Here is a 14,073-nt window from a genome sequence, read left to right on the forward strand (position 1 = left end):
CCCGTCCCGTCCCGGAGAAGCAGGAGCTGCACCAACCTTCCCGGGCGGGCGGAAAGGGGCCCGCAGGGAGTTGGAGCAGGACCCAGGAGGGCGGGGATGCCCTCGGGCTCCCGGGGACACTAACAGACACCTGCGAGCGCAGGAGAGTGCTCCGAGCTCCCTAAGGGCTGCAGCGCGCATGGAGGGACCAACCGGAGCAGCTCGGAGGGGCTCGGGAGCGGCTCCAGGGAGGGGGCTGCGGGGCGGGAGCGCGAATCCACCAGCGCAGGCCCCGGAGCACAGGGCGCCGGGACACAGCCCAGGATCCGGCCTCCCCCGGGACAGGCATTCCTGCGGAGGCTAAATCCAGGCTTCCAGAGTTGCCATAGCAACTCCTGCTGTTCCTCCTGGAGCCCCACGGGGGTAAACAACCCCCGCTGAGCCCGGCAGCAGGCAGGGGCAGAGCAGCTCCCCCAAGTGCTAACATCTGAAAATCAGCACAGCAGGCCCCTCCCCCAGAAGACCAGCTGGACGGACCAGTGATACTCCCCCGTGTTCCAATACAACTTGTTTTTGGCCACTCTGCACTGAGCAAAATGACTAGAAGGAAAACCTCACCTCAAAAGAAAGAATCAGAAACAGTCCTCTCTCCCACAGAGTTACAAAATCTGGATTACACTTCAATGTCAGAAAGCCAATTCAGAAGCACTATTCTACAGCTACTGGTGGCTCTAGAAAAAAGCATTAAAGACTCACGAGACTTCATGACTGCAGAATTTAGATCCAATCAGCCAGAAATTAAAAATCAATTGAATGAGATGCAATCCAAACTAGAAGTCCTAACGACGAGGGTTAACGAGGTGGAAGAACGAGTGAGTGACATAGAAGACAAGTTAATGGCAAAGAGGGAAACTGAGGAAAAAAGAGACAATCAATTAAGGGACCATGAAGACAGATTAAGGCAAATAAATGACAGTCTGAGGAAGAAAAACCTACGTTTAATTGGGGTTCCCGAGGGCGCCGAAAGGGACAGAGGGCCAGAATATGTATTTGAACAAATCCTAGCTGAAAACTTTCCCAATCTGGGAAGGGAAACAGGCATTCAGATCCAGGAAATAGAGAGATCCCCCCCCTAAAATCAATAAAAACCGTTCAACACCTCGACATTTAATAGTGAAGCTTGCAAATTCCAAAGATAAAGAGAAGATCCTTAAAGCAGCAAGAGACAAGAAATCCCTGACTTTTATGGGGAGGAGTATTAGGGTAACAGCAGACCTCTCCACAGAGACCTGGCAGGCCAGAAAGGGCTGGCAGGATATATTCAGGGTCCTAAATGAGAAGAACATGCAACCAAGAATACTTTATCCAGCAAGGCTCTCATTCAAAATGGAAGGAGAGATAAAGAGCTTCCAAGACAGGCAGGAACTGAAAGAATATGTGACCTCCAAACCAGCTCTGCAAGAAATTTTAAGGGGGACTCTTAAAACTCCCCTTTAAGAAGAAGTTCAGTGGAACAATCCACAAAAACAAGGACTAAATAGATATCATGATGACACTAAACTCATATCTGTCAATAGTAACTCTGAACGTGAATGGGCTTAATGACCCCATCAAAAGGCGCAGGGTTTCAGACTGGATAAAAAAGCAGGACCCATCTATTTGCTGTCTACAAGAGACTCATTTTAGACAGAAGGACACCTACAACCTGAAAATAAAAGGTTGGAGAACCATTTACCATTCAAATGGTTCTCAAAATATACCCTAAAAACTATAGAACACTTCTGAAAGAAATTGAGGAAGACACAAAGAGATGGAAAAATATTCCATGCTCATGGATTGGCAGAATTAATATTGTGAAAATGTCAATGTTACCCAGGGCAATTTACACGTATAATGCAATCCCTATCAAAATACCATGGACTTTCTTCAGAGACTTAGAACAAATTATTTTAAGATTTGTGTGGAATCAGAAAAGACCCCAAACAGCCAGGGGAATTTTAAAAAAAGAAAACCATATCTGGGGGCATCACAATGCCAGATTTCAGGTTGTACTACAAAGCTGTGTTCATCAAGACAGTGTGGTACTGGCACAAAAACAGACATATAGATCAATGGAACAGAACAGAGAACCCAGAAGTGGACCCTGAACTTTATGGTCAACTAATATACGATAAAGGAGGAAAGACGATCCACTGGAAGAAAGACACTCTCTTCAATAAATGGTGCTGGGAAAATTGGACATCCACATGCAGAAGAATGAAACTGGACCACTCTCTTGCACCATACACAAAGATAAACTCAAAATAGATGAAAGATCTAAATGTGAGACAAGATTCCATCAAAATCCCAGAGGAGAACTCAGGCAACACCCTTTTTGAACTTGGCCATAGTAACCGGAGAAGGACAAACAGTGTATGTTCTCATTCATTTGGGGAATATGAATAATAGTGAAAGGGAATATAAGGGAAGGGAGAAGAAATGTGTGAGAAATATCAGAAAGGGAGACAGAACATAAAGACTTCTAACTCTGGGAAATGAACTAGGGGTGGTGGAGGGGGAGGAGGGCGGGGGGTGGGGGTGAATGGGTGACGGGCACTGAGGGGTACACTTGACGGGATGAGCACTGGGTGTTATTCTGTATGTTGGTAAATTGAACACCAATAAAAATTAATTTATAAAATAAAATAAAAAAAATAAAAAAAAAGAAGAAAGAGGTTGGAATGATTGAAACAATACCACCTGAAGAAGAGTTACTAAACCATACCAAAATTTATAATATGCATTATCAATCAAGTTAAGATTATAAGGAAAATTAAAGCAATAGGAAACTGCCCCAGGTAAAATACAGAAAAAGAACAAAATGAACAATACAGGGTATAAGACATACGAGTTAAAAAATAAAATACATGAGATTAATGGTAGATTGCATACAGATAAAGAAAAACTTAGGAAACAGAGGAATGGAAATGTTGAAGGGCAGTAGGGAAGGATAAAAGAAAGCAAATATAAAAGGAAAAGTTAATATCTGTGTAAGATAAAAGCACAAGTGGAGCAATCGGCTGGCTCAGTCAGCAGAGCATGGGACTCTTAATCTTGGGGTTGTGGGTTCTAGCCCCACATTGGGTGTAGAGACAACCTGGGAAAAGAAAATGTTTAAAATAAAAGATGAAAGTAGAAGTGCCAATATCTAGATAATATGAGTTGCAGAAGGAGAAAAAAACAATTTTTATGCTCTAAAAACTAATTTTCCAGTATTAAAGAAAGTAGAAAGCTGTAGATGAAAATAGCCAAGAAATCAGTAAGGGAGGGACACCTGGGTAGCTCAGGGGTTGAGCGTTTGCCTTTCACTCAGGTTGTGATCCTGAGGTCCTGGGATCGAGTCCCACATCAGTGTCTGTGTCTCCCTCCGCCTGTGTCTCTGCCTCTCTCTGTGTGTCTCATGAATGAATAAATAAAAGCTTAAAAGGAAATGAGTAAGGGAGATAAGAAAAAAAATGAATAAAAATAGTGAATATTTTAAAAATATATATGTCTTAATTTTTTTATTTTTTTGAGGTGGTGTGCAGAGGGAGAGGATCTTCAAGCAGACTACCCATGGAGCACAAGCCTGAGGTGGGCCTGATCCCACTACCCATGAGATCAAAACCAAAACCAAGAGCTGGACACTTAATCAAGTGAACCACATAGGTGCCCCTAAAAGTAGTGAATATTAAGAATATTAAAAATAAAGAGAATTTTTTAAAGCTTCCAGAGAGGAAGAATATGTTAGTTATATAATGCTGCATAACAAATTACCATAAATTAAGCAGCTCAAAAACTCTCACACAATTATTATCTCACAATTTTTGTGGGCCAGAAGTCCAGGCACAGCTCAGCTGAGTTACCTGTCTTCAGGTCTCTCACAGAACTGCAATCAAGGTATCAGCCAGGACTTGAGTCTCACGTGAAGGCTCAACTAGTCAAAAATCCAAATTCAAGCTCCTAAGGTGGTTGGCAGAATTCAGTTCGTTGTGACTGTTGAACTAAGGTCCTCACTTTCTTGCTGATTGTTTTGCCAGAGGTTTCTCTCAGTTCTTTGCTATGTGGACTACCAAAAAGATTTTATCCAGTAACTACTGATAATATGAGAGAGATCTGAAACCCACTCCAATTTGTGCAGAAGTGATTGGTTATTTTAAGAGAGTGTGGGGGAGGGGTGAGTGAAGGCTCAAGGGGGGTCAATGAAGTGAAAAATTACAAAAGGTGGATCAGAGTAAATGCAATTAGGCTAGCCGTGTCTAGCTGGGAATGATCAAAGATAGAATTCTATGCCCCCACAGAGACTGGGAGACAGGGGCCCTATACTTCCTGATGATTATATCTCCAAGCAGTGACTTTCAGGTCCTGAAAAACACACATCTGAGTTGTAGAAGATACATATATATCTCAAAGAGACAGAGGAATGATTCAAAATTGTAAGCCCTTTTTAGAAAATGCTATAAGAGGGAGGCCAGGAACCTTCATTAGATATTGGTTAGAACAGAGAGTAAATTCTTCTGGTAGTATAGCGTTTTCTCAGGCAGGCATTTTAAGGGGTAGTTAGAGTCATCCTAAGGACACAGCTTTGGTCATGTTGTTAAAGTCATACTAGGGTTTGGCTGTCTCCTAGTGCAGAGATTTGGATGGAGTCTTTATGTTCTGAAAGCTCATCAGCACTCAGAGCCTCCCAAACTGGCAGCTTGCTTTACCAAAGTCAATAAAAAGAGTCAAGTAGCAAGATGAAGGTTATAATCTTACTTAGCCTAAACATAGAAGTGATATCCCATCACATTTGATGAATTCTCTTGGTTAGAAGAAAGTCACTAGGCCAGCCTATACTCAAAAAAAAGTTGATTACACATGAATGTGAATATTAGGAGGTGGGGATCATTGGAGGTCATCATGCAGTCACCTACGAATGAGCAAGCATTAAAAAAATTGTATTGGCAAAAAAAAATTGTATTGGCATCGGATATCCCGATAGAACGTTGATAAAAAAAAAAACAACAACAATGGAATTTTGAACTGCTAAAGGACAACTGAAAAGGTGAAACTATGGCTCTTATGCAAAATTAAATGAACCCGTATTTATGATTTCACTTAATTCATTAATTAATAAGGGAACCATTAAGATGTTAAAGTAGATCCAAAACAAAATCCCAAGAACAGACATCTATTTAGGCAATGGATAATGTTTAAACGCTAATAGATATAATTTAATGATAGGTGTAGAACTGATCAATATCCACAGGGCAATAAAATTAAATGTGACATTTAAACCATTTTAAATCATCTCTTCCACAGAGGCTTGGGGAGGAGCATGGAATCAATTGCACCTCCACCATACAAAATTCATTTGCATCCTTGTGAGCAGGAACCATTTGTATCATCACTACCACCCCTCCACAAGTTAATTTATATCACTAAAGATTGACCAAAGATAATGGAAAGTGCAAACCCTATAGAATCTGATAATCCCAAAACATGTTCTAGAAAATATCCAGCACTCCAATAAAAGAACACCATTTTTTCTTCCCTTTTAAGGGTTTTGCAAAATTTTCTGAAATAACCAAGAAATTTGTATGCAGCAAAAATGTCATTTAATATGACATCCAAAGCTTCATAATATCTCTAGCACCACTAGGTATTTGTCCAAAGGATACAAAAATTCTAAGTAGGAGGGGCGCATGCGCCACAGTGTTTATAGCAGCATTGTCAATAATAGCCAAAATATGGAAAGAGCTCAAATGCCCATCAACAGATGAATCGATAAAGAAGATGTAGTATAAGCAGAATTTATATATATATTGGAATATTACTCAGCCCTTAATAAGAATGAAATCTCATACTTGCAACAATGTAGGTGGAGCTGGAGTGTATTGTGCTAAGGGAAATAAGTCAGAGAATGACGAATACCATATGATTTCACTCATCTGTGGAATTAAGAAGCAAAACAGATGAACATAGGGGAAAGGGAAAAAAAAGAGGGGGAGGGATGCCATAAGAGACTCAGCTACAGAAAACAAACGAGAATTGCTGAGGGGAGGTGGGCAGGGAGATGGGTTCAACAGTTGATGGGTATTAAGGAAGTCACCTGATGTGATGAGCACTGGGTGTTATACGTAAGTGATAAATCACTAAATTCTATTCCTGCAATAATATTACACTGTATGTTAACTAAAAAAAACCACCCTGCAACATAAAAAGAGAATTTTTTTACTCTAAGATATAAATTTAAGATATTTCTTAAAAGATTGTATTTATTTATACGTGAGAGACATGCGGAGAGAGGCAGAGACAGAGGCAGAGGGAGACACATGCTCCCTGTGGAGAGCTGATGTGGGACTCGATCCCAGGACCCTCGGATCATGCCCTGAGCTAAAGGCAGACGCTCAACCACTGAGCCACCTAAGTGTCCCTAAAATATTTTTGATTAAAAACTAAAATAATAAGATAAATGATTTTGAAAATATGAAAAAAATAAGGAAAGTACAATTAGTTCTTCCATAATGCTTGTTCTGAACACATGATTTGTTCCTATGCAGTTGACACATTATAGAAGAATTGAGCATGACATTAATTTTCTAATTCCTTAAGCACTGTTACATACCTTAGATACACTAGGTGAATGCATAAGATTATACTCAGGTGGGATCCCTGGGTGGCGCAGCGGTTTGGCGCCTGCCTTTGGCCCAGGGCGCAATCCTGGAGACCCGGGATCGAATCCCACATCGGGCTCCCGGTGCATGGAGCCTGCTTCTCCCTCTGCCTGTGTCTCTGCCTCTCTCTCTTTCTCTCTCTGTGACTATCATAAATAAATAAAAATTTAAAAAAATTTTAAAAAAAGATTATACTCAGGTGAACTGAGAAGTGTAAGACCATAAAACATGCCCCCACATACTTCAAGGGCATGAGTCATATGCATCCACATCTGGTATTACAACTTTCCATCTAAGATCAAATACCCTTCTTCCAGACTTACCAATGGTACACAAGTTGCAGTCCTTCAGATGGCCATCTGGACTGCTCAGCCCTGCATGTTCTCCTTTTAGTTTTCTCGTTTCCTGTCAGCCTATTTGTACTATTTTTTCTGTATGTTCTCCATTATTTCTCTCTAAATTCAATTTCTTTCCCTTTTTTTGGACTCTCAATTCTTTTTAAAAAAGCTTAAAGTTTTAATTCCAGTATAGTTAACATGCAGTGTTATATTAGTTTCAGGTGTACACTATAGTTTCAAGTATAAATTCCATGCATTACTCAGTGCTCACCATGATAAGTGTATTCTTAATCCCTATCACTGCTTCCTCCTCCCCCTCCCTTCTGGTAACCATCAGTTCTCTAGAGTTAAGAGTCTGTTTCTTGGTTTCTTTCCCTCTTTCTCTCTCTCCTTTGTTCATTTGTTTTTTTTTAAGAATTCTTTATTTATTCATGAGAGACACAGAGATAGGGAGAAACAGAGACATAGGCAGAGGGACAAGCAGGTTCCCCATGATCCTGGGATCACACTCTGAGCTGAAGCCAGATGCTCAACCGCTGAGCCACCCTGTTCATTTGCTTTTTTCTTAAATTCCACATATCAATGAAATCACATGGTATTTGCCTTTCTTGACTGAGTTACTTCACTTCACACTAGCCATGTTGTTGCAAATGGCAAGATTCCATTCTTTTCTACGGCTGAATAGTATTCCATTATATATACATACACCACATCTTTATCCATCCATCAGTGGATGGACACTTGGGCTGCATCCATGATTTGGCTATTGTAAATAATGCTACAATAAACATAGGGGTTCATGTATCCCTTTGAATTAGTATTTTTGCATTTTGGGTGTAAATACCCAGTAGTATGATCCAGCAATATTAAGGTGGCTCTATTTTTAATTTTTTATTTATATTCAATTTGCCAACATATAGTACATCATTGGTTTCAGATACAGTTTTCAATAATTCATCAGTTGTTTATAACACCTGTGCCCATCACATCTTTCCTACAATAAAGGTTGTTTGAATTTTTATAGGAATTATAATCATCCATAAACCACTTTGGGTGGTATTAACATCTTAACAATATTTGTCTTCCTATTTAGGAATACAGGATGTCCTCTTTGGGTACTCTTTAATTTCTTTCAATAATGTTTTATAGATTTCAGTATACAAGTCTTTCACCTTCTTGGTTAAATTCATTTCCAGTATTTTTTCTTTAAATGTTATCATAAATGGGGTTGCTTTCTTAATTTTCTTTAAGGATTACTGTTCATTGCTGGTAGATAGAAAGAGAACTGATTTTTGTGTGATCATCTTGTACTCCGCAATTTTGCTGAGTTCATGGTTAGCAACTGTGGATTCTTTGGGATCATGTCATCAGTGAATGGAGACTATGATTTTTTTCCTTTGCTTTTTGATGGTTAGATTGATGTTTCTTGTCTAATTGCTCTGGCTAGAACATTCAGTACAATGTTGAATAACATTAGTGGTGAGAAAATCATACTTGAGCCTTTTCAGTCTTTCAGCATTGAGGATGATATTCACTGTGGGTTTTCCATAAATGCTGTTTGTCGTGTTGAGGAAGGGCATGCTGTTTTTTAAAGCTTTATTTCAATTTAGTTAACGTATAGTGTATTATTAGTTTCAGGGGTAAGATTTAGTGATTCATCAGTTGCATATAACACTAAGTACTCATTACATCCAGTGCCCTCGTTAATGCTCATCATCCAATTGCCCCATCCCCTCACCTACCTCTTCTTCAGCAGCCCATAGTTTGTGTCCTATAGTGAAGAGTCTCTAATGGTTTGTCTCCCTCTCTGTTTTTATCTTCCTTTATTTTTCCTTCCCTTCTCCTATATTCATCTGTTTTGTTTCTTATATTGCACTTATGAGTGAAATCATATGGTATTCATCTTTCTCTGACTTATTTTGCTTAGCATAATACCTTCTAGTTCCATCTGCATCACTGCAAATGGTTAAATTTCATTCCTTATCATAGCTGAGTAATATTTCATACACACACACACACACACGCACAATTTCTTTCCTTTTAAAAAAATCTCTCTCCTTGTCTCTCCTGAAGCATGGTGGAGGCAGGAGATGGACTGCCTGGCAGGAGAATGAGCATGCACTTCCACAATAAATCTCGGTTGTTTTAGAAGATAAAGTACAATATTTATTATACTATTTGTGTATTTATTAACCATTTGACCTGTTAAAAATGGCACTTCCATTTTTATTTCTTCCTATCTCTTTGTTTAATGTCTCAGATTTTTTTAGTGTGGTGGTCCTCACCTCATTTTCCCATGAGCATAATGGGATTTTAATTTTGCATAGTGTGGTGATTTTAGTAATGTAATGTTATGTTATATAAAAACTGCAAAGGTAATTAAAAATAAACATCTATAAGTCTTCTACAAGACAGAGTACCAGGGACTGAATTTATCTTCCTACTTCAGGCAACAATAACAACAACCTTTCAAGAATACATGAGACACTTTTCAAGACACTGGACTCAGACAATGAAGAACAATATCTTACTGAGTTCAGGCCATTCATAACAAACTGCCATATATAGGGCAGGGCCAGATTGTGGAAAGGAAGGGTCCTCAACTCATCTGGTCCCCCCAACTTACATGGATAACTTTCAAATCATCCAGAACATCTACAAATTCCACCTGAGATTTAAAGATAGAATAGCAGAAACCCTAAAAACAGAAGTGTTTTCGCTTCTAGCAAGTGGAAGGCAGAAAAAAATAAAATAAAAAGAATCAAGTGGGGGAGGGGCTCTGCGAGGATCCCCGCTAAAGCCAGGTGGCAAAAGCCTCTGGGACAGGAAAGCCCAGCCCTGGAGAAGCAGGGAGGGCACAGGACAGCGAGGAGTCTCCTGCCGCTGGGTGCCCCCGAGCTGTGCAGGTCAGCACCCCCGCCCCGCCCCTGGAGCATGTAGGCCAGTGTGGACTGGGAGGCTGCGGTAGTTACTGCGGGGGAGCTGACTCCAGAGCTGGAGACAGGCCGCCGCCAGTGTTGTTGTTCCTCTTGGTATCACTGTGTGCCTGGGAGGGGCGGGGCCACCAGGGAACAAAGGCCTCAGGGGGTCAACAGCTCCCACTGAGCCCAACATCTGGCGGAGGGCGGGGCAGCCCCCCCAGGTGCACACTCCTGAGAATTAGCACAGCAGACGCCTCCCCCAGAAGACCAGCTGGAAGGACAGGTGAAGAGCAAGTTCTGGACCAAGCAGCGCTTTAAAGCTCCAGGGGAAGTCGAGGGATTTACAGTATATAGAACCAGAGGGTACCTCTCCTCCCCCCCCTTTTTCCAGTACAACTCGTTTTTGTATCAGACTAAAAATTTCGAATATTTGTTCCCTATTCCCACCTTAACTACAATATTTTATCACCTCTTTATTTTTAAGTTTCCTCACTTTTAACTTTCGTATTTCTACAATTACATGTCTTACATATATTTTCCACTTCTAGATTCCCTTCAACATACTCAATTTCATTTTGGGAGATATACAAGATATGGTTTTTGGTTTTGTATTTTTTTGTTTTCTCTGCCTCATTTGATCTACAATGGCAGAAGTTAATATCTTCTTTTTTTGTATATTATTTTATTGGAGTACTATTTGCCAACATATAGTGTAACACCCAGTGCTCATCCCGTCAAGTGCCCCACTCAGTGCTGGTCACGCCAGTTACCCAACCCCACCTCCCCTTGTTGGAATAAGTAATTCTTGGCTGCGTGTTGCTTGGGAGTCTCATGTTAGGACCCCTGAAATAATATCCTCGCCAGTCTTTCGCCCTGGCTGTGACAGGTCTCCAAGTTTAAAAAAGGTCTGCTTGTTAATGCTAGATATTTATCCCCATAGTCACCCAAATCTGTTAGGGATCTCTAGGCTCCTTGTTGGTTTAAAAAAAAGAAAAATAGGATTTTCTCTTTAAATCTTTGGAATTTTGGCAAAGTTACCCTATAAACACTGAATGAGGTAAGAATCGATTAAATAACCAACCTTGATCATGGCGGGGGGTACTTACCATGCCATCTTTACCCACCCCCCCAACGTTTACGGGACAGCCTTCACTCAGCTACCAAATTGTACTACTGGTACGTGACAACCATGCACAAACACTTCTCATTACCCCACCATGCACGGAATTATTCAAGCTAAGATTCCATTCACATAAGCTTTACTGTGTAGGGGAGCCACTCTTGGTGTCGCCTAGGTATTTGTCTGAATAACCGGCAACAATATGTAGATTTATTCCTTTTTTGAGTGCTATCGATAATTTACCCTTAACCTTTTCCCAATATAAGGACATTTTATCCAAGTAATTTCAAAACCTACTTATATATATAATTAACCCGAAACCCTCGAGCTTATCCAACCATGCCAAAAACGTTGACTATCTATTGTTACACACAGCTGTGTCTTCGGTAGAGGAGTCCTACAGCAGTCATACACCCTACGTGGTTGAAAGTGGACCTTCCAATATGGGATGCTGTCACCAAACCAATAAATAGATACCTAAATGATGGCCATGAAACCACACCATAACTTCCGACGCAGTCAGATGAAGTGGAGGAATTCTATTACTGCAAATATTAACCCCAGGCCGCCCCACCAGAAGCTTTAACAATTATGCAATCTGCCAAGGTCTTATCTGAAAGTGACCATTTAAGCCAAACCTGTACCCCGTGGCATAGAGAGACACAGTATTGCCTCGCCACCCACTATTACAGTATTCATTTCTTTTGTGGTGAAATCTCTATCTATGTTCATTTTGCTCGCGTGCAGAGGTGGCTGTATGAGTAGACTGAGTCCAGGAATATCAAACCACGAACCATAAGTACATTTAACGACCTGAGTGAATTGGATTCCTGATGATGAGTCAGAGTACCGAGAAAATAGGAAAACAAAGATCAGCGAAGAGGGAGAGAATTGACTACTTCTATGCCAACTAGAAATGCCTATAAATGTCTTATTTTGCTGTCCTGCAAGCTGAGGCTTAGGACTTCCCGTACTTAAGATGACCATCTCAGACAGTGGCTCGAGAGCCGGACAACCCAGTCAATGAACCTGCACATAAGGGCAAATGCTCCCCAGAGCAATCCCCCATAGAGAAAGATCTATTGCTGGTGGGGCTTATCGAAGATGGCTTATAACGATGTAGAGGAATGTATTCCCTCTATGGCCAATCCACTTCTGACGAGTAAATTAGATCAGAGCCATGGATGCTGTATATATGTCAAATAGCATGCATCACTCCCAGCATCACTACACATGAGCAAGGATCACATAGGTTACTTAAGGTTTTTTCCTCCGTTGCTGATACGATGGATCACGATGATTTTGCTTTAAACCGAGTGTAGAACCAGCCTTGTGACCCAGGGGAAGAAAGCCTACTTGGTCATGGTGAGATAATTTTCTTAATGTACTTTTGGATCCTATTTGGCTTAGTATCTTTGTTGAGTCTTTTTGCATCCGATTGTTTTATTATGTTCAAGCAGGGATATATGGACTATAATTCCTCCTTTTGAGTTGAGTCAATGTCATTAAAAAATGCCAACAGGAGAAGCAGGCCTCAACAGTCATGAATTTTGCCGACCTTCCATCTCTTTCACGACAATCCACACCCTTATAAAAACGACTCCACTTACATGAAACATACAACAACATACAAAACCCCCGAAATCATTCCAACCCCACTTTCCTTCCAACTTTCCCAGTCCAAAAAGATGATTACAAGTTCGCAAAAAACATGTCCAAGTCTACCCAAACCAACCCACCCATTAACATTCCATAACCTTATTGTTATAATATTTAAAAACCATAAACATACCATACTGCCTAAAATTCCTAAATTTGGCTTTCCATTAATTCCAGCCAATATCTCTAGATTGACTAATTTGTAATATCTGCGAAGCGCTGTTTCATAAAATGATTTTTAAAAACTGATTTTATTTCTATGGTGTAGGTATTAGAAGCACGTTTCTCTAGAAGTCAGGTTGGTGGTGGTTACTAATACACCACAAGAATAAAAAACCCTATTAGCGTACTACACACACTAACAAAAACCACCTTCAATTCTCCATTAAATCTACACACAACAACCAAACAAAACCCCCTCTCCCCCCGAACCAGAGAGCGTGAGGTGGACTTACTAGGAGGGGGTGCTCCAGATGACAGAGTAATTCATAGATATATACAGTGAGGTGGGGGCAGTGAGAGTGAGCAGGTGTCGGCAATTGTGTGTTGGGGGGGACTGTGGGTGTGGGGGAAGTGCTGAACACACCCGATAACAAGACAGGTCACGAAAACGTAGCAGATCTGCTCGGATCACTTAAAAAAACTTCTCTTCTCTATGCATCTCTAGGGTTACTGATCTAATAGCAGCTATTTTAACACTTATGCACCATATAAGAGACATCAAACAAATGAGTTAGAGTATCTTTCCAGTATTTTTGAATGGAGATGCTTTAAATTAGCGAAATGTATTTGTACCTTCCCCCTCAGAGACCATTGCTTATTGCTGCAAACTCCAAAGCTAAGCAACCCCCGTTGATAACATCAATCTCCATAGTATCCCTGCATCAATTAAAATTCTACCATAGATTTACCAGTAGACCCATTCATATTCTTATACAGCAGGATTAAAACTGGATGGTAATTATGCATGATTGAAGAAAGGTCCCATCAGAAAATGACGGAAACGATTTGTAAATGTATCCATCATTTGTGGAATATAAATAAAAGTGAAAGGGAATATAAAGAAGGGAGCCGCCCAGTGTTGTCCCACACCTCACGTTCTCCCCTCACCCAACCTGCCAACCACCACCCACATGGCCCCGTGTCCCGTAGTGGGTAGGTGGAAGGGGAGTAATTGGGCGGGAGTGGTAGTGGGGTGAATAGGGTGACGGGCACAGCGGTGGGCACTATAACCATGATGAGCACTGGTTGTAAATCAGACTGTTGGAAAAAGAAGACCAAAAACCCATCCAAAACAACCCCCTCCCTCCCCTCCCCCCCCCTCGCCACACCCTGCCACCCCTCCCGATCCGCTCCCCAAAAACCCGACCCATACCACC

The sequence above is a fragment of the Nyctereutes procyonoides genome, unplaced genomic scaffold, assembly GCF_905146905.1.
Source record: "Nyctereutes procyonoides isolate TBG_1078 unplaced genomic scaffold, NYPRO_anot_genome, whole genome shotgun sequence".
Classification (NCBI taxonomy): Eukaryota; Metazoa; Chordata; class Mammalia; order Carnivora; family Canidae; genus Nyctereutes; species Nyctereutes procyonoides.